The 19574-nt window shown below is 40.1% G+C and overlaps 1 protein-coding gene across 10 annotated transcripts in view; it reads left to right on the forward strand.

Annotated features, from left to right (window-relative positions):
- STARD13 (StAR related lipid transfer domain containing 13) overlaps positions 1–19574 on the forward strand; it is a 281574-nt gene that overhangs the window by 207900 nt on the left and 54100 nt on the right. Inside the window, exon 1 of one of the 10 annotated variants that reach the window (XM_079322441.1) lies at positions 2725–3112. The exons of the other annotated variants lie outside the window; for them this stretch is intronic. The gene's annotated coding sequence lies outside the window, so the exon portion shown is untranslated. Of the gene's footprint in view, positions 1–2724; positions 3113–19574 lie in introns of those variants that run through there. 10 annotated transcript variants of the gene reach the window in all.

The raw sequence follows: 19574 nt of genomic DNA on the forward strand, positions 1-19574 counted from the left end.
GTAGTTATGGGGAGCTGAAACCATTGTGAATTTGGTGTGCCAGCAGGGTCTCAGCAAATCTCACAACCATCTCCAGTTGAGGGGGAGGTAAGGGCTGCACAACAGTGACAGGAGGAACCATCCTGCTGTCCTTCATCCCTGGGACAACATCTACCAAACAAGGGACAGTGAGGGATTCCCACAGCCAAGGAACACAGACGGACTCATGTTCACACTGCTTAGGAATAAGTTGGTAGAAGTGGACCAAAACAGGGACCAGCAATTCAGGAGATTGTTTCCTGGGACCTTTGCTCATTCCATGGCCTTGGGTCCATCCATACTTGGCTGCTGTAGGGCTGTGTTCACTATTAGCAAGTAGTGTGGCACAATAAAAGATTTGCAGAGAGAAAAAGTCCTGATAAACCATCATCTATGTTACCAGATCTTGCTGCCTTATTGGGGATTTACTCTAGTTTGAGGCTGTAAACTGAACACTCGCTAATCAGCAGATCTTCCCTTTCATTCCCAAAGAGCTTAGTGCATTTTCTGGAACTAAAGCACATGAAGGATGATGCAGCATAAATATATTTATTGCCAGCTGCAGCAAACTTTTTTTCTTGTTATTCAGGTGATGGTCAGCAATCTCAGGGCATAGAAAGAGCAAGTCTTGACCTCTGTCTTATAAACATTGCTCCAGACATTAAACAAAATGCTCTATAAAAGTCCTTGGAAGATCTCCATCCACATAGTGCATGTCACACTGAGGTATTGAGTATTTAATCTCTTTGGAAACCTTTGCTAGAGATTCAAAATTCTGTTATTATTCAAGTGGATATGTACTATTGATGGGTCTCATTTATGGTTTCCAAGTATATTTTAAAGGTCAAACAAGTAATTTTAATCGGTTATGTGGGGTTTTTTGACAGCTGATAAGTACCCAATGTACCACAACACCTGGAAAGCAGATTTGTTATATTTACCATCGCATATTTGGATTGGGTGCAGGGATAGTGCTCTGCCCACACTCATTTCACTCTTCATCATCAAATTACTGGCACTGATCAACCAGTGCATCCACAGGAGAACACTGTCATTGCAGCACTTCAGATCTGAGTCACAGCTTGGACAGGGGCCCAGGACCTGTATCTTATGGCTGCTGGTTAAGAGAGTAATAGCTGCATCAGAGTGATGCTGTCCTTGGCTCAGAGCATTCCTGACTACTTAATCCATACTGCTTTCTCCTGGGCTGCCAAGCTAGTAGGCATTTGGAAATTAGTCTAGTGTGGTTGTTCTGAAATTCTTGTGTGTAGGTCACTCATGCCATGGTGGTGGTGATCACAAGGTGACAACTGAGTGTCCTCACTCACAGTGCAGAACTGAAAGCAAAGAAAGTGACAATATTTTCAACAATACCAGTCGTGGACTGAGAGCAAGGCTTGAACTTGGGGGCTGTGGCATCAGCATCTATCAGGTGAATTACAGGGCTGGCTGCAGTGCTTATGGGAGCAGCAGTACCTACAGTGATGAGCAGAAAGGCTGACCAGCCCCAGAATGAAACAGAGGAGATTCTTCAGCTTAGGGGAAAAGACACTCAAATTGGATATGACAGAAGCCCACAAAATCATCTATCACATAGAAAAACTGAACTTGGGAGAATTGTGGGGCATGTAATAAAGTGGTTAGAGAGTCAGAATAAACAGACGAAAGTGCTTTTTTTGGTGTTTTTCCACTGCATTTTTTGGAACACGGTAGGGTAGAATGAACAAGACTCAAAAAGGGATGAGTTCCACTCATGGAAGACTAGTGATGCAATAGTCCAGCTCCAGCAGCTGCCAGGAGAAGCCCACAGGTCCCAGCTTTCTGGGAGTTGTGTGGCACACTTAGGGAAGAGACACTGTTGGCACATGCTGCTCTTGCACACTTCCCTGATGGGAAACCCGAGGGGTTCTTCATCAAGAATACAGCAGCAGCTCAGCTGCTCTTCAGTGTGGGCAGCAGTCAGGGGAACTCATGGGCCATCAGGACACAGGCAGCTGTTTGTAAGGAAGGAGTTTGTTTTAGCCCTGACAACCCTTTAGCTGGGATGCAGCTCTCACCATAGAAAAACCCTAGAGAAAACACCAGGATTTTGCAGCCCATTCAGACTGTATCCAGATCTGCCCAGTCATTTTTCATTTCCACAACACAGTTTCTTAAGAAGATCTGGAGGGTGGAGGATTAGAACAATTAACAGTTTACAAAAACTCAGCTCTGTTTTGGTGTTTTCATGGGAACAAAGTTCATAGTGCTGGTTTTTATGGTAACACCTTACTTTTATACTCCACGCTTTGTTAAACATGGTAATGAGCTCAGCACTTTGTAGTGCACTTAGTGCTGTACAGAAAATAAAAAAGTATTTCCTGCCCACACTTCAGAAGAGTTGCTGTGATGGTGAATCTCTTTTCAAGCTTAGGGCTGCTAGCCTAAACAGTGAGTACACTGGGGTAGTCTGTCAGAAAGCTCTGTATTGCAAATGTGAATTTATCTCTGTAAGAATGACAAGCTCCTGTTCAGAGCACAGCACTATATAAAGCAGTTCACCGAGGCAGGAGGTTTTACCATATCCCCCCACCCCTGGAACAGAGAGGAGTTTTGTATTACATTAATCAGCATCTAAGCCCTGAAGGTCACAATTATCTGGCCACTATTTTTCAGTATTAGTGATTTTAGTACATGATTAACTTTCATGTGCACATCGTTAAGATGAGGAATTGTTTTTGAAGTTTCAAACAGAGCAGCAGGTCTTAGCTGTAGTATTTGCCATACTTGCTCAGCCACTCTTAAAAGGGATGATTTATAGAAAATCCAGCTGTGAGTTTTCGTTTCTTCAAGAGCAGGAGGCGGGACTAGAAACCAACCTAAAACCAAGCGGAGCATTGATCAGAGCAGAAATGATGTAGAGCACAGCTCGCAGACGACAGCTGAGCATCGTGGAATATTAGCTGGCAGCGATAAGAGGCGGAAGCAGAGCGCGGTGACAGAGGAGCCATCTGTCAGGAACTGGGAATCCGATTTCAAGGGAGCAGAAAATGAAGTAAAGAAGAAAGTGATTTTGGTTCAGAGGTGCAGTGGAGCCCAAGGATATCTGTGGACAGTAAGTTTCTGTACTGGAGCAGGGATGTTTAACACAGCAGCTAATAGAGTTTGAAAGGGCTTTTCAGCTTTGAGAACAGACATAAGTAGCTCCTGTATTAAGTAGCTTTTACTTAAAGTTTTTATTTATTTGTAAGATGTAAATAAGCTTATCTGTTTGAGGTGGCTTGCTCTAAAACTTGTAAACAAACTTTAGAACTGCTGGTGTCCTTTACTTTAGAGGGTGTTTTTTTGTTTAATAAGGTCACCTCCTGTCGAGGACAAGATTTATTCATAACCTTTCAGAAAAATATCTTAGAAAAAAAGGCTGTTTTGGCCCCAGCTGCGAGGTGAAAAAGGGTAGGCAAGAATATTTTTTCTGGAAAGGGGAAAGGAGTTCCCACCCAAATAGATCTAAACTAACTGGAACTACAGTGTATAAACACCCCGGGGCTAAATCCTACCCTCAGTTACACTGATGTAAGTCAGGTTTAAGTCTACTGTAGTTAATAAAATTACTCCTGATTTAATTAAGGATAGAATTTGGTTGCACATTTCTTAATAATGAAAAAGCCCCATGGTTCTTTCCAAATTGCATTTTATGTTAGCAGATTATTAAGGACTTGCTTGAAAATACGTTAAAATTAATTGAAAACTCACACTGTGATGCATCTTTTGTCATATACTTGTATCCTTCCTTGAAATTAGCACAAAAGGCAGCATGAGATATTGTAAGAAATCCTATTATTTCTTGTTAGCAGGTTCTCAGATACGGTTTGCATTGCTCATAATTTCATGCTCATTTCACTTCAGTGGCTTGCATTTGGGGTGATATGCTTTAAAAATCCTAAAAAGGTTTGTGGAACTCCAGCTGGGAGTGATAAGATGATATTATCTGTAGCAGAAAAGTGTCAAAGTTCTGTACAAGACCCCAGATTGTCTGATTGGGAGTGAAACTGTTCTATTACAAATTGTACAGAAAAATTACTCTTGTTGCTGTGGTTTTAGTGTACAAGTTAGAAGCAGAAGCATTGGCTGCTGACTGAGAAAAAAAAAAAAAAACCCAAAAAGTAAAACCCACTCACTATTATGGCCCAATATGGATGACAAAACACTGTAGCATGTGTGGGAAAATGGCTGCAGTCCAATGTCTGGAACCATTTATCTTCTGGTAGAGTCTGGAAGATGACTGTTTTATGTATTTTACAGAAATCCCTGCTGATTGATTTCATTTACTTAGGAGGAGGGGTCACAGTGACTGATGGCAGGGACAACTGGGGCAAAAAGTGGATTTTTTGCATTATCCTGACATCCTGTTCTGGTTGGGGTTATTGGCACCTTTTGAAGGGACCATGCTGGACATGTCTTGCTGCTGAATTAGCTACTGCACACAGCCAGAAGTTCACTGCTTTTTTCTGGGTCTCAGCAAGCTGAGAGTTGCTAGTTGTGCTTCCACTAGTGCCAGGGACATTTTGGAAATTACGATTTGCAAAGGTTTGAAGGGGAAAGGACAGAAGTGGGTACAGATCTCTGTGATCTGCCAGAAGCTTGGCTGATGGTGGGTGCTGTTACTGAAGAGGGAGGAAAGACTTTGTGAAAGGTCTGGGGGGAAAGTCTGTTTTCAGTGTGTGAGGCTTGCAGAAATATCTTGTCCCTCTTTAGCACATAAGATTTGCATGCTGGGGTGATGATACTGGTTTTTGTCTGACATTTGTGGCTAAAATAGCCTTATAATTACTGTCACTTTTTTTATTTATATGGAATAAAGAACTTGCCAAGCACATTAGAAACAACAGGGATATGCTGTACATCAGTGTTATTAATGTATTTCTCTGTTATTTTTATGTGTGCTCTAACAGCCTGTCTGTCAAGGTGTTTGCCTTCAAATCAATTCAGCTCACATCACAGCATGACAGGCACTTGTTATATACCAGGCATGTCTACAGGCATTTGCTTTCATGTTGCAAGGAATGAGTGCCAAGATTTTCATATGATGAAACAAAAGGGTGGGGGATATGTTTTCTAGTGAGTAAGTAGTGCTACTTCCTAACACTGATACTGTGTTAACAAAAATGGAAAGGAAAATTAATTTTTCAATTGCCAATATTACTTCATTTGGTGCCCTTTAGGCTCTTCAAAGGGTCCTCTACTAACAATTACAAAGCCAAGTCCAATGCAGAATCACATAACAAACATGAAGAGAGGGAAAATTATTGTGTGTTCCCCCATCACATCCAGTTTCACAGACATAACCACTTAGTACAGTCAAGTGATTTTTCATTGACACAAGGAGAGAAGGAGAGAAGGAGAGAAGGAAGGAAGGAAGGAAGGAAGGAAGGAAGGAAGGAAGGAAGGAAGGAAGGAAGGAAGGAAGGAAGGAAGGAAGGAAGGAAGGAAGGAAGGAAGGAAGGAAGGAAGGAAGGAAGGAAGGAAGGAAGGAAGGAAGGAAGGAAGGAAGGAAGGAAGGAAGGAAGGAAGGAAGGAAGGAAGGAAGGAAGGAAGGAAGGAAGGAAGGAAGGAAGGAAGGAAGGAAGGAGGAAGGAAGGAAGGAAGGAAGGAAGGAAGGAAGGAAGGAAGGAAGGAAGGAAGGAAAGGAAGGAAGGAAGGAAGGAAGGAAGGAAGGAAGGAAGGAAGGAAGGAAGGAAGGAAGGAAGGAAGGAAGGAAGGAGGAAGGAAGGAAGGGAAGGAAGGAAGGAAGGAAGGAAGGAAGGAAGGAAGGAAGGAAGAAGGAAGGAAGGAAGGAAGGAAGGAAGGAGGAAGGAAGGAAGGAAGGAAGGAAGGAAGGAAGGAAGGAAGAAGGAAGGAAGGAAGGAAGGAAGGAAGGAAGGAAGGAAGGAAGGAAGGAAGGAAGGAGGAAAGGAAGGAAGGAAGGAAGGAAGAGGAAGGAAGGAAGGAAGGAAGGAAGGAAGGAAGGAAGGAAGGAAGGAAGGAAGGAAGAAGGAAGGAAGGAAGGAAGGAAGGAAGAAGGAAGGAAGGAAGGAAGGAAGGAAGGAAGGAAGGAAGGAAGGAAGGAAGGAAGGAAGGAAGGAAGGAAGGAAGGAAGGAAGGAAGGAAGGAAGGAAGGAAGGAAGGAAGGAAGAGAAGGAAGGGAAGGAAGGAAGGAAGGGAAGGAAGGAAGGAAGGAAGGAAGGAAGGAAGGAAGGAAGGAAGGAAGGAAGGAAGGAAGGAAGGAAGGAAGGAAGGAAGGAAGGAAGGAAGGAAGGAAGGAAGGAAGGAAGGAAGGAAGGAAGGAAGGAAGGAAGGAAGGAAGGAAGGAAGGAAGGAAGGAAGGAAAGAAAGAAAGAAAGAACAAGAAAATCTTGCCCTAACTGCTGAGGAAGTTTCCTATATTTACCAAGTATTTTTATCAGAGCAGTAGGAGGAGTAAAGCACTGAACAAACAGTTAAGCTTGAACAGTATCCTAAGAATAAACTCAACTCTCTTCTGTACAGCATCCTGCCATGCACTATCATTCAGCCCACTCAGGTTCTTCAGTCTCATTGCTCCTTGTGTCATCTTAATGTGCACCCATTTTCTGTCTCTGTGTTTTGAGGGTGTTCTTATGGCCATCAGATATTTTGCTTTTACTCATATGTTGACTTCTGATTTGAATTTGTAAGTTTACAGGAATTTAGATTAATTGTAACCTTTTCTATTTTCTTAATTTCCTTCACTTCCTTTTCAGACACTACATGTTTTGGTTATCCTCCCACAGAACAGTGTCTTGTAGGCACCCTCACAGAGGCACAGCTACTTTTGTTCTTCATTAACTTAGTTTGAGCCTTTCCTGCTTTTTGGTATATCTAACTCAAGAGGACAGTGGGTAGTGCCATGGGTTCCAGGGGAAGGTATCAATTACCTTCCTTGGGTATTCCACTGAGCTGCCTGATGATCCAGAGCAAATTTGGTGCCACAGTTACTTTTTTAGTGCCCCTTGTCATTGCCACAGGGTTCTTGATGGGGTCTCTCTTCCTTGAGAGAGAGTGCTGGTAAACAGATCCACTGTAAGTCCAGTGTGTCCCTTTAATCTTGAATTTGGGCAGGAGGGGGAAAAGTGGTCTAAGCTGATGGAAGTTTGTTTTTCTGTCCAATGAGAGTGCATTATCCTTGTAATTTGGAGCATGTTTGGGGACTTTTAGTCTCTGATCATTCCTCTTCCATAAGGATTGGTAGGGTGGTGTGGTCAGGCTCCTGCCATTTAGTCTGCTGCCCATGCAGTCCCTACATTTTTATTAGTCAGCTCTTAAATCTCTTCATTACAGGGAATTGTTTTTCATGTGGCCACCACAAAAGTGCCTTCCTGAGTGTGCAAGTTCTTACTAATATAATATCTCAGACCATATTTTAGACATGTTGCATATTATCCCATTTTTAAACAAGTTTTGTCCATTTGTACTTAGTAATATAGCACGTGACAAGCATGGGGCGGGTGGTGGAGCTACAGCTGCCTCTTGTTTTCTTATCAGATATTGATAAAAACAGTAAATTAGGTTAAAAAAAAAAAAAAAAAAAAAAAAAAAAAAAAAAAAAAAAAACGGAAAGGAGCTCTGTAGGCTGTGGAACATTATGAAACCACCCACTGAATGTCTGAGCAGGACATACGGCAGCAGCCAAGCTGTTATGTACCAGATGAGTTCAGAGTGGGGGCCAACTGAATGCAATGCATAAGTGATTTACTTACTCATTTATAACCCTAACCTAGAATCATGACTGTTTGCTGTTCTGTTAAAAGGATGACTTTATGTGACCCTTTAAAGCCTTCAGCATTAAGTGGCATTAAGTTGATGGCTACTTGTTTTGTACCTTCGGTGAAAAATTATGCATAAATCAAGTAGGCTTTCCTTGTAATGCACTCGTAATTCTCACAAGCAAAACTCCCACCCAAAACCAGTGATCAAACATGGTTTCTTGAACTCAGAAAGGTCACCTCATAAAAAAATATGGAGGTATAATATTCAGGCCACCCAGGCAATTTTTTTTGGCTAGGACATTACTTTAATTAAGTCATTGTAAGGTTAAAATAATAATAGAGTTCTGATGTAAGCAGATAAAAGACAGTGAAGCTACATTAAATTCAGTTTCCATCCACCAAACACATCTAGAAGAGATAAGCTCACTTGCTATTTAAACATTTTGCACAGGGACAGACAGGATGGGCTGAGGTTGAGTCCTGAATGTTCTGGGGTTTATGTATTTAAATCAAGCCCTTAGCATTGTTTTTGTTCCTTAATTACCTCTGGTTTGTTGATTTATTAATGCTTTTGAAGGCAAGTAGACTCAGTAAAACAGAATCATTCTGTGTCACATAAAATTTCCTCTTATATCTGTGGATGCTATAGACAAATGGAAAGGATTGATGGAGGGAACTTCTGTGGAGATGGCAAAACCAGTGTCTCTAAAAGGTGCAATTGAGTTACTGAATTGCAAATGAATGGAAGGTCTTGTGAAATCACTAATTAGGGTTGCCTCAGTTCTTGAAATCTGCCAGTGCAACCAACAGTTTAGGCAGAAGGAGCCTGGGAACCAGCAATCCTACAAAAGGGATTGGGAGAAGTGATGCTGAACTTACCCCTTCAGTGTAAAATTTCCCTTCCATTTGGGAGTGACTTCGTGGGAAATAGGAGCACTGTGTGCTTCAGCACTTGTTACACAGGCTTTCAGCAGGGACAAAAACTGCAAAAGGGAGCCCTTTGCCAGCCATGAGCACTGATGTGCGAATGAAAAGTCACCAAATTGTCTCAACTGGCTTAGTTTCAAGGAAATACTTGGAGTTTGCACCTACTTTCTGCTGCCTGTGTCCTTGGGGGCCCCATTTCTGTACCTAAACTCCAGTTCCAAGAAGAACCTCTGTGTCTTCCAGCACAGCAGAGCATAGCATTGAGGCATTGCTGCTCCTGTGCCTCTCCTGTGTCTGTGAATCCCTGCTGGCACACCTAGAGCAGGGGATGGGCCCTCACTTGTCACAGAAGGAGGGTTCAGTAGACTCATAGATGCATAGAATGGTTTGGGTTGGAAGGGACCTTAAAGATCATTTAGTTCCAAACTCCTGTCGTGGGCAGAGACACTGTCCACTGTCCTCTAGATCCAGCCTTGAGCACTGCCAGGGATGGGGCATCCATAACTTCTTTGGCCAGAAGATTTAGAAGATTTGTTCAGGGGATGTTTAGTTTGTCACATCCCTCCACCAGTGGCTAATGACCTGCATGAAGAGCTCTGTTGCATTAATTTGGTTTGCAAGAACATGTGCACAAGATAATCAGAAGTGAATGCAGTTGATGGAGGCACAATGGTGCACACCTCTCTTGTGCTTCTGAGCCACTGAATTGAAAATGTAGATTTATGTTAATATCTGGCACTTGCATAGTGCATTTAATCTCCATCGGCCTGCAGGAACATGTCTAATTTGTACCTCCAAATTAATAGAGGTAATCACACATAACAGTCAGTCTTTTCATCATTTAACCCAATGAGAAATGAAGATGCTATTTTGTTTGACCTATAATTGCTTATACATACCTGAAAATACCATTCCATATTCTCAGTTCTTTGTGAAAACACCACGGGTTTGCAGTTACAAGAATATTTCAGACAGCTGCATAATGAGTTAGCTTCATTTTTTAACTGAACTGAAAATTAGGAGGCTGACCCAGACCTCAGTGGGATATCTCCAAAGAAGTTTTTCAGTGAACTTAGATGCTAAATAAGGTAAACCAGTTAATTTTTTTAAATTGTTGGAAAACCATCCTTCAGAAAATAGTCTTGAAAGCCTGATGCTTATAATGAGCATGCTTGCAGACATCGAAGGCAGCAAACATCTTCAGCATTTATATTATTTATTTACATTGCATTTATACTGTCCATACAAACTTCCAGAGCAAATTCAATAGACAGCTATAGCTCTGCCTTGATTCTTCAGCCCTGGTTGCTATGGCATCCAAGTTGGGGAAAATATCTGCCAGCTCCAGGTGGCTGAGCACACAGGTAGGTGAAACATGAACAGTAATTTAGGGAGCCATGAGGTGGTGTCCTGTGACCAGAAGGCATTGTCCATGTTTTTTGCAAAAAAGGGCAAGAAGTTGTGAACATTGCTGGAAAACCTGGGCTTTATTTAGCTACAGAGAAAGAAATTGCCTGTACCAGCAGCCTGCATATGCGCTGAGAGGTTCTGGTGGTAAGCTATGAAATAATTTAATGATCTGTTCAAATTAAACGCAAGATCAGAGATTAGAGGGGGCTGGCTGGTATCAACTATAGTCATGCTCCATAATATCCTGTTCTGTGATTTGCTCCACTCTGCTCACTCGGATTGTAATTGTTGAATAAGGCAGCAGAACTGAGCTTGAAAGTGAAAAACCCATACAATGAGAACTGTAATGCCTGTGAAGAGAAAGTCCTTTCTTATTAAGTCTTTGTTCTCAGAACTTGTCCCTTGAATTCTGCATAATATAATACAAATAGGATATACAAATTCTTTTTTTTTTTTTTTTTTTTAAGTCTAAACTATGTTCAGGATCAATATTCAAATGTTCTGGTTGAGTTTTAACTCCCATCTAATTATCACTGTTTTAAATCACTTTCATAGCAAGACTAAATTTTCATTGAAAGCAGGTTTTTTTTTCAGTATTTCTTTTCCAGTTTAAAAAAAAAAGAAAAAAGAACAAGAACAAAGACTACCAAACAAAATGCAACTTGTCTAAAATCTCATAAAAGCTCTTACACAAGAATCTACCAAGCCTGGGAAAATACGAGTTCTTTTGTAAAAACATATTTTTCCTTGAAGTCATTGCTAGATTACAAAAGTTCACATAACATATTGGTATGTGTATGTGTTTATGTAAGACCTCTGTATTTCACTTTCTGATGTCAGTGTTTCCTTGACAACTGTATTTTATTGATTAGTAGAATATATGTAATTTGGTTCAGAGCTGCATCATCTTACAAGGTCATTTTTCTTCGTGAGAAGTTGTTTCGTTTTCTTATTCTCTGAGTAAAATTATTTTTCTGATATGAGAAATAACGTTCTTTTGATCCTTTTGGGGGTGTTTCTGTGGCTGTATTCAAAACCCAGCAGGATTTGACAAATGCAAGATGATAAAGTCATTAAATACATTTCTACTGATCCATGAATTTCTTACTCGACTTCTTTTGCTGCATACGTTACCCTAGTATCTAATTTGTAACTTCAGTGGTAACCAACTGGACACTGTCCATGCAGTTCCAGTTATTACATACCTTCAGGGTGCTTTTCCTACAGAGATCTGAAGTTCTAAGTAGCAGCACTTCTCAGGTCTCTTTGAACTACGTATTTTCATAGAATTTATTTGACACTTAGATAAGCTGCGACGTGAAAAACGTCCCCCAGAGAGCAAATAGTACTGAGAATTGCTGCTGAAATTGAACTCTGACACCCTTATTCTACCTGTTAGGTGTTTATCAGATCTGTGGGTTAGTTCCTGACAGGACTGTATCATTTAGCAAACCAGTTGTCCCATTGCCAGTCCTATTTCTGTGAATGCTGGTTTATGAGGTTTATGAGAAGTTTTGGTCCTGACCTGAGGAGGAGGGAGGATGGAAGGAGTAGGTGGAATACTGTGTCCCAGTTCAGATGGTGCCATGGACTGATTATGTGCACAGCTGGAGGATCCACATAGGTAGGTTTGCCAGATCTCTTGCTGCTTTGGTTTTGTCCTTTCCCCCATGTTTATTTGTCTCATGGTTTATGAGCATCACAGGAGCCAAGAGCAGTCAGGGTGTGCAGCTTCCTGGATGAAATCAGACAGGGCCACAACAAGAAAAAAATGGAGAGGCCAAGGAGAAGGAGGAGGAGTACAAATAATGATGGGAAAGTAATGAAGGTCAGCCAGATGTTGATGTAAAAGCTGTCTTTTTTATGTACAACTGAAAGCATAGCCATCCCTACAGTCCTAATATTAACAATTTACAAATTACAGCAGTGATTGTATTTATATGTCATGCAAAAGGTAAATGATGGGAATAAGTTGTCAACACACATAGGAAAACAAGTCTGAAAATCTCTTGCACTTTCTTTAAATATAATAGTTCCTGACAATTAAATATCCCATTGGTTGCTATCTAAATATTTATCTTCAGTGAAGTTACAAGAAGTCCACAGTCAGAGAAAACCCACGCTCTTCTATTCTCTGTTGTAAAGATTAAATTATGTTCTACATTTGAAAAAGCGCTTGGTTCCTGGGTCTGTGTTTTTCTGGATAATTTTGAAAAAAAGAAAGAGAGAAGAGTCTGCCATTGATGGCAAGTAGGGACAAAGGCACTGTTACTAGGTTGTGGTTTTGAAGGTTGTTTACTGTGCTAAATCAGAGTCCATAATGTGAAATAATGTTTTTAATATTTTGGATTAAAACATTCAGCAACAGGTCTTCCCAGCAACAAGGCCCCACTTAAATCAGAGCCTCATTTTCTTCCAAGGATCCTTCAGTCTTACATGGATTTTCTAGGTCAGTCATTGGCAGCAACAGCACTAATTTATTCCAGATGAAAGTCAGACCCACTACAATTAGCAATACTAGGTATTTGTCTGAAAAATCAAGAAAGAGTGGCATTTGCTAGAGAGACTATGTGTCTTGTGGAGAGCCCACTCTATTTAATTCAAGATTTAAGTACCTGGGGTTAAGCAGATGGTCCAGTCAATTTGTCACAACTGCTTAAATTCATTGTACAGTCTAAGGAGAGCAGCAGTTGCTTACTGAAGATCTGAGGAAGAAGATCTGTTCCCCCTCTCCATCCATCCATCCATCCATCCATCCATCCATCCATCCATCCATCCATCCATCCATCCACCCACCCAAGGATGATTCAGTCTGCCTCATTCAAGTAAATACCTCTTCCACTGGGATTATAGAGGAACAATAGGAAATAAATGCTGGCAGCTCCATGCAGTTGGGTTTTACTCATTTGAAGATGGATGTGACTTATCTTCCTCTTGCATAATAGCCCAGGAATTAGAGCACTCCCCCCAGAGAGAGGCAGTCCTGGGCTCTGCTTGTTCTGAGTGTGAGCTCACATCTCCTACATTCAACTCAGAAGAGCTAAATTCCTCCCTTCGTAGGATGACCATCCGTAAGTCTCCATGCTTTGGGGTTTTTATCCTTCCCTTTTCTGACTATCTTTGAGGATTGTAAGCTCTGTGGGGCAACAGATAGTTTGTCATTAAACATTTGAGCATCACTGACTGTTGCGAGGTTTCTGATTTTGGCTCTGTAATGAAATATAAATGATGACAATAGTTGTGCAAATTTGTCTCTTCACACCACAAAAAATGCTGAGTAAAAGCTTTGTTCTTATGAATGCATTACATATTTTTGGCTGGTGTGGATAGAAGTTGGGTTTTGTACAGCCTTTCATTGTGAAATGGTTTGTGAAACAGTGTGGGTCTGCAGAGGTGTTGGATTTGATGTGTATTTGGGGAACTGCTGGTTGCTTGATGGCTTGATATAGCCGTGATTATGTCCTCATTTTTGAGACATCCATGCTTCATAGATCTGTAGGACTGGGAAATATGATGTTCCAAGGTGGCTTCTTGCAAATTGCTCTTTGAGGAGATTTTTTGGACCTAGGCAAGTATGTATGTAGCTCAGGGCAGGGGTAGCTGCAGAGCTCCCACTCAGTGACACAGCCCCTCACTATCTTTTACTCTTGGAGTTTCTAAAGAAGGAAACAGTGGGAGGGAGGGACTGGTGGGGCTGGGAGCAGTGTGAGGACATTGTGCTGTGGGGACATTATGTGTTCACTCCTGCAGCACTGGTGAAGAATGCAGCAGCGATGTGTTCCTTGCATGAGTCATCCCGGAGCTGCCAAAAATTGGAACAGCCCATTACCCAGGGATGACTAGTGGTTGACCTTTATTTCCATCTTACACATTATTGTAAAAATTGAGCTAAATGAATTTCTGCTTTCTGAGCGCTGACATCAGTGCAGTCTGGTTTCCTACGAACTTGCATTCCTTTCCCCTACCTCACTGGAAAGAAGTCCTTCGCCTCCTCCATGTCACTTCCCAGATCTCTCTCCCATCCCTTCAATATTTGCAAGAGAAGTGGTACAGACACTGATGCTGATGCAGAATGCTGTGTACTCTTCAGCCAATTGTCTGCTGCTTCTCAGCATGCGTAGTTGGTCACCCCACAAATGCCTTTCTCTTGCTGGAATTCTAATTTGTATTCTTTCCTCAGCTCCAGCTTCTCTAAAATATAGTATTTTAAGACATGGCTCCTCCTGTCAGATTCAACTGAAACTGGCCAGTAGATTCTAAAATTATTATGGGGGACAGGAAACTGTCCAAGAGAGACAGATGGTATGAATATTATTTCTTTAAGGAGCAGTTGTACAAATATACTGTAATGCATGCAGAAGCTAAAAGACTTAGGAAGAAATTAGTGGCTGAAGCTGTGTGAATTGTGTTGTTAAGGAAGACATGGAAGGAATACATTTTTAGGTTTGTTGTGAGTTTTTTTAATTATAATATTGAAAAATTGTTGAGCAATTCAACAATTGAGCTTCTTCTCCAGCATGAGGAAAATGTGGGACTCACCCTACCAGTTCATCCTGATGTGTTCCAGCCCAGCCAGTGATGAATTTTGTCTGAACTTATCAAGCATAGTAAACACCTCTACCACTCACAGATGGTTAACATTATATCACTACATTGCACCTATGAAGTAACAGTTGTTTTGGTCATCTACCACTTTGCCACCTTTAAAGTGACAAACTATTAAAAGTGTTACTAACTCTATGTGCCCATTTTATTAAATAACATTTACGAGACAAAGTCAGATTTGGAAGTCCAGAGTCTGCTTTTTAGATAAAAATTCTGGCTATAGCTAGAATTTAAAATTTTAGCTAGTGGCTAGTGAAGGTTTTTCCAGTAGAAAATTGTTTGAGAAGGTATCTGGCAGAATGGATCTAAATAACTTAGAAATTTTGTATGTTTATGGATGAATCAATTACTAAATAAATTTTAAATAAATAAAAGTAAAATCCTCACAGTACATCTATTTATTATATCTTAGTTAACATTCCTGATGTCTCATTTGTGATAATTTTCTCCTTTTTTTATCAACTGAGAGCAATATTTGCCTTAGGGGTATGGTATCATTCTGATACAAATGAGCTGGTGCTACTGGTGTCTTGTCTAATTGCTGTCCTTTGAGCAGCTCCCTTGGCATTCAGCCCTCAAGGCTGCTTTGGAAGGGGCTTTGCCACCTGATGTCTTCCAAAATGATGGAGGAGAGCATTTTGCCCTTTTCATTTCAAGGTATCATAAAGTCTTGGAGGCTTTTGAAGTCAATTGCCAGATGTGATTAAAAATTAATGAAACAGAACAATTGTACCTCACTCATCCCCTTGACAGACACTTGAGTAACAACTTTTTCTAGGACTACTTTTCTAAATGATCCTTTTTGCCTCTGTATTTTTCTCTTGTCTGACCACAATGACATCTTCCTTAGCCTTAAAAATGGAAAACAATAGTAGAGGACATTTGAGGAATTTTTTTCCATAAAGTTCCCTGCAAGTTCTGTTTGGATGTTGTTAATGAGACATAGTATGAACTATCAAGACAGGCTGTAAACTGAGACATGAAACTGAGGTATTAAGTGAGGAAGGAGATCTACTGCTGTTTAGTACTACAGGAGGTATCTTTAGTAAACCTTACACTCAGTGTGTGCAAGTAAAAACATTTTCCAAAAACTAATCTGTTTCTTTGGGATAAGCCTACACTGCTTTACTTCAAAGCCTGTCTGCATTGGAAGAGAGACTAAATATCATTTTTTCTGTGTTCTACTACCTCAGTCTTCAAATATTCTAAAGGGAAGGAAGTAGAAAAGAGCAAGTGGTGGGGAGGAGTGCAGTCTCTGCATTGATGCTTTGGAAGGCTATTGGGGAATATTAGTGCTCAGGCCCTGAGATTGAAGAAAAACAATAATTTGACAAAAACTAATGAATTAATACTAATTAATGCTTCTCTACTGCTTTATGTGTGCTGCAGATTGCAGACACTGGATAAATGCAGAGACTTGGTTATACAAAGAGAGATTTTGTTCTTCAAATTCTGTCAATTTTTTCAAAGAGCTATAAATAAGCGAGTATATATTTGACTGAATATCTTTCTTTTCCAAAGCAGAGAAACACAGTCATCATTTTCTGTGAACTGCTCACGAGGTTTTAAATGCAAAAGCTTTTAGGTCTAAATGCTGATATTTTCACTGATACTGAATAGGAATGTACTCTTCAGGTTATTTATTAGTAGTGAGAGTGTCTGGTGTTTGATAAAAGGAGAGACATTTATCACTAAGATTATGATTTAGGGATTTTTTTTATTTGGAAGAACATACTCCTGGCTGGTCAGACACACTTTTTTAATTCATTGTGCCCTGTGCAGGATAACCATGGTCTATTTAGAAGACAGTATTTGCCTGACAGAAATACTGCTCCCTTGAGAGTAAACTTCCATGATAATCCATTACATTATCATGACATAAGTACGCACAGTTACTCAAAGTCATTGCAGTTACGTAGTTCCCCCCGACAGGATACTGTTAAATAAACAACCTTATTTGAGGAATTGGCAATTCCCTCTTCCATGCTTCACCCGAAGTATATTCTTAGCTTTTCATTCACTGGTGGTTTTGCTTTCCTGGAATCAGCTCTTCCGCCTTCTGAAACTCACAGTTGTGCATAACTCTGATCCAAACAAAGCTGTGATAGTTTGGGGAGATCTGAACTTTTATATTCATCAGAAGAAGTGAGGGTTAGTGAATGTGAGCACTGCAGCTGAGGTTATCATCCAGCACCCCTTACAAACCATGGAAAGCAGCACTGCATGGAATGGCACCCTTTCTGTGAGCAGGGATGCAAAGGGTGCTGAGATGCCAGCATGGCAGGAATATAAGATACTGCTTGCAAGGAAAGAAGAGAAGTTTATGGAGTTTCTGCTACAGGTGTGGCAATCCAGAGACAGTTAAATGGAAGGTCTGGAAAAGTAAGCACTGCATTCCAGCCACACACTGCTCAAGGTAATGTCTCCTCCTGAGAACAGAGCTGGAACTGTATCATCAAAACATCGACTTCAGCAGAGTTGTAAATTTGCCACCTAGCCAGTTTGAGACCAAAGAAACCTGTTTAGTCAGGTGCATCTCAGAAATTGTCCTGAATCCAGGATGCCTCTAAGGAAGAGTAAATATTAGTCCTGCAGGTTTTGAAAGAGAGTGAATTAGACGAACTTTCACTCCAGCCTTATTTTCCATGGTTTATTTCAACTTCTTAGATGAAGTATTTTTAAAATAAAAATTAACATGGCCATCCTTGGGAGGAGAAAAAGCCAATCTATTTATTTCAATGTTTTTTAAACTGGTCATTTTACAGGATGTGGCTGAGTTATTAACAGTCCCAGTGCATGAGTCAGATGGTGGAATGATCAAGTTATTCCCTACTCTGTGTTTGCATAAGATCCAGTGAAGAAAATGTGACTGCCTTGACAGGCAATGGAGTTTGGTGTTTTCCTAAATTCAGTGACAGAGCACATGGAGGAATGAAATTTGACAGAGACTCATTGATGTATCCTGAGCATTAGTGGGATAGCTGTGAAAACCAGGGCAGTAAAAAACACAGTTGGAGAGCCAGAAGGAAAATATACTTGTGAAAAAAAAAAACCAAAAAACGGCAAAAGGAGCTCAGCAGTAAGGAATTCTCTATTTTGTTGAAAATACGAGAGACAAAGGATGTGGGGTTCTTTTTCAGATCTGCTTCTTATGCAAAGTAGTACAATGGCATGTCTTATGGCACAATCCAGCCAAGAAAGGATGGAAATAAATGTTAGACATATTTAGGTGCAGTGATTTCAATGACCAAAATCTGTTAAAAATTTTGGTCAGGAGAACAACCATATTCCTTAAGACAGTATGAAACTGCACAGTTGAACCCCTTATAACAGGAGTTTAAATATCTCTTTTCTTCAGAAGAAAATTACTTTACATGTATCATTTGATTGTGATCTAGGTTACAGGAATATACTGCTGTAAAAATATAGCATTACTGGAATTTTCCAAGTCCAGAAATAATTTAGTATCCAAATATGTACTTTATCTGATTTATGGCTTCACAGCCATGTCTAAGCCACTAGTGCCAAATAAAATTTTCTTTACTGTGATATGTATGCAGTTCTTTTTAAGGTATTTGGAATTCTGTCTAACATTTAAATTAAGCAAAATTTTCCTTCTAAAAATATTCAGCTATAGTTACACTTTTAAAGTGCAATTTTATCTTTTACATTTTAAAAGTTCAGCTTCATTTCTTACAGTATCAGTGCTCAAACATATCTATGATATGCTTAATGAAATCAAGGACTCAATACATGCAAAAAACATGAAGTCTTATCCTACAAGGGTTGTTTTTCCTTAATATCATTGTGAAAGTGGCTTTCTTTACTTCAATAATTTACCAATTCTATTCAATTATTATCTTTCAGGAAAGCAATCAGAAGAAAACAAAAAATGAGTGCATTTGCCCTCAGCTTCCCATATATGAGTGTGTTCCTGACACCTATGTAGAAATGTGTAATTGAAATAACATTTGCATAAATTCCATTTAGTTAGGATGCATTAGCTGATGCCAGTGAATGTGAGGGCACTTAATCAAACAGTAAATAGCAATGCATATCCAAGCATTGATCAGTTAATGCAGACATTGTCAGAAGAATTAAATAGATCATGATGTCCTTTTGTTCTTTTTCTTTATTTAGTATAATATAGTGTTGCTTTCTTAATCTCCTCAGGGTCTTTAATAAAGAAAGATCTCTTCACCTAATTTTGACACCTGCATAATTGGGGTGCTAAATGATCTTCAGGGATGATTCTGCTATGTAACAATTCTCTGGGTTTTCTGCTTAGTTTAGAGCAGAAGAAAGAAATTTAGGTAATTACATTACTTTAAAGCCAAGCACTGATCATTATTATACAATACTTATATTGTATAAGATCTCCAGGTCACTTGTAAATAAACCTAGTTCAAAATTCAGAATAACCACTGTAGTAGATATAGTTACAGTGTAGGAAAATCTTATCCACAAAGACAGTTTAACAGAATTATAGGATTTGTTTGGCCAGATTCAAATCACAAACCAGCATGAGAACTGGGAAAACAATAATCACTAAATCTGACACCTAATCATGCATCAAGTAACTACCTGAACTCTAGACTCTGTTTATAAAAAGTCATAGGATCTATGCATCAACACTTTCCATGCTTAATGGGAAGGTGATAGCAGTGACTGTGAAACTGAGGCTTTATTTACAAGGTGTCCCATGCAGGGATGAAATCCAAGAGGGAAATCCCAGACTGGGACCTCACCACCTCCTGCCCTTCCCTGCCTGCTGAACAGTCCCTTGGCCCCACAAGTGGCAACTGATATATTTTTTCTGGTTTCAAGTATTTCTGCTTGAAGGCAGTGAAGTTTCCTTTATCCTAGGAAATT

The sequence above is a fragment of the Erithacus rubecula genome (genome assembly GCF_903797595.1).
Source record: "Erithacus rubecula genome assembly, chromosome: 1".
Lineage (NCBI taxonomy): Eukaryota > Metazoa > Chordata > Aves > Passeriformes > Muscicapidae > Erithacus > Erithacus rubecula.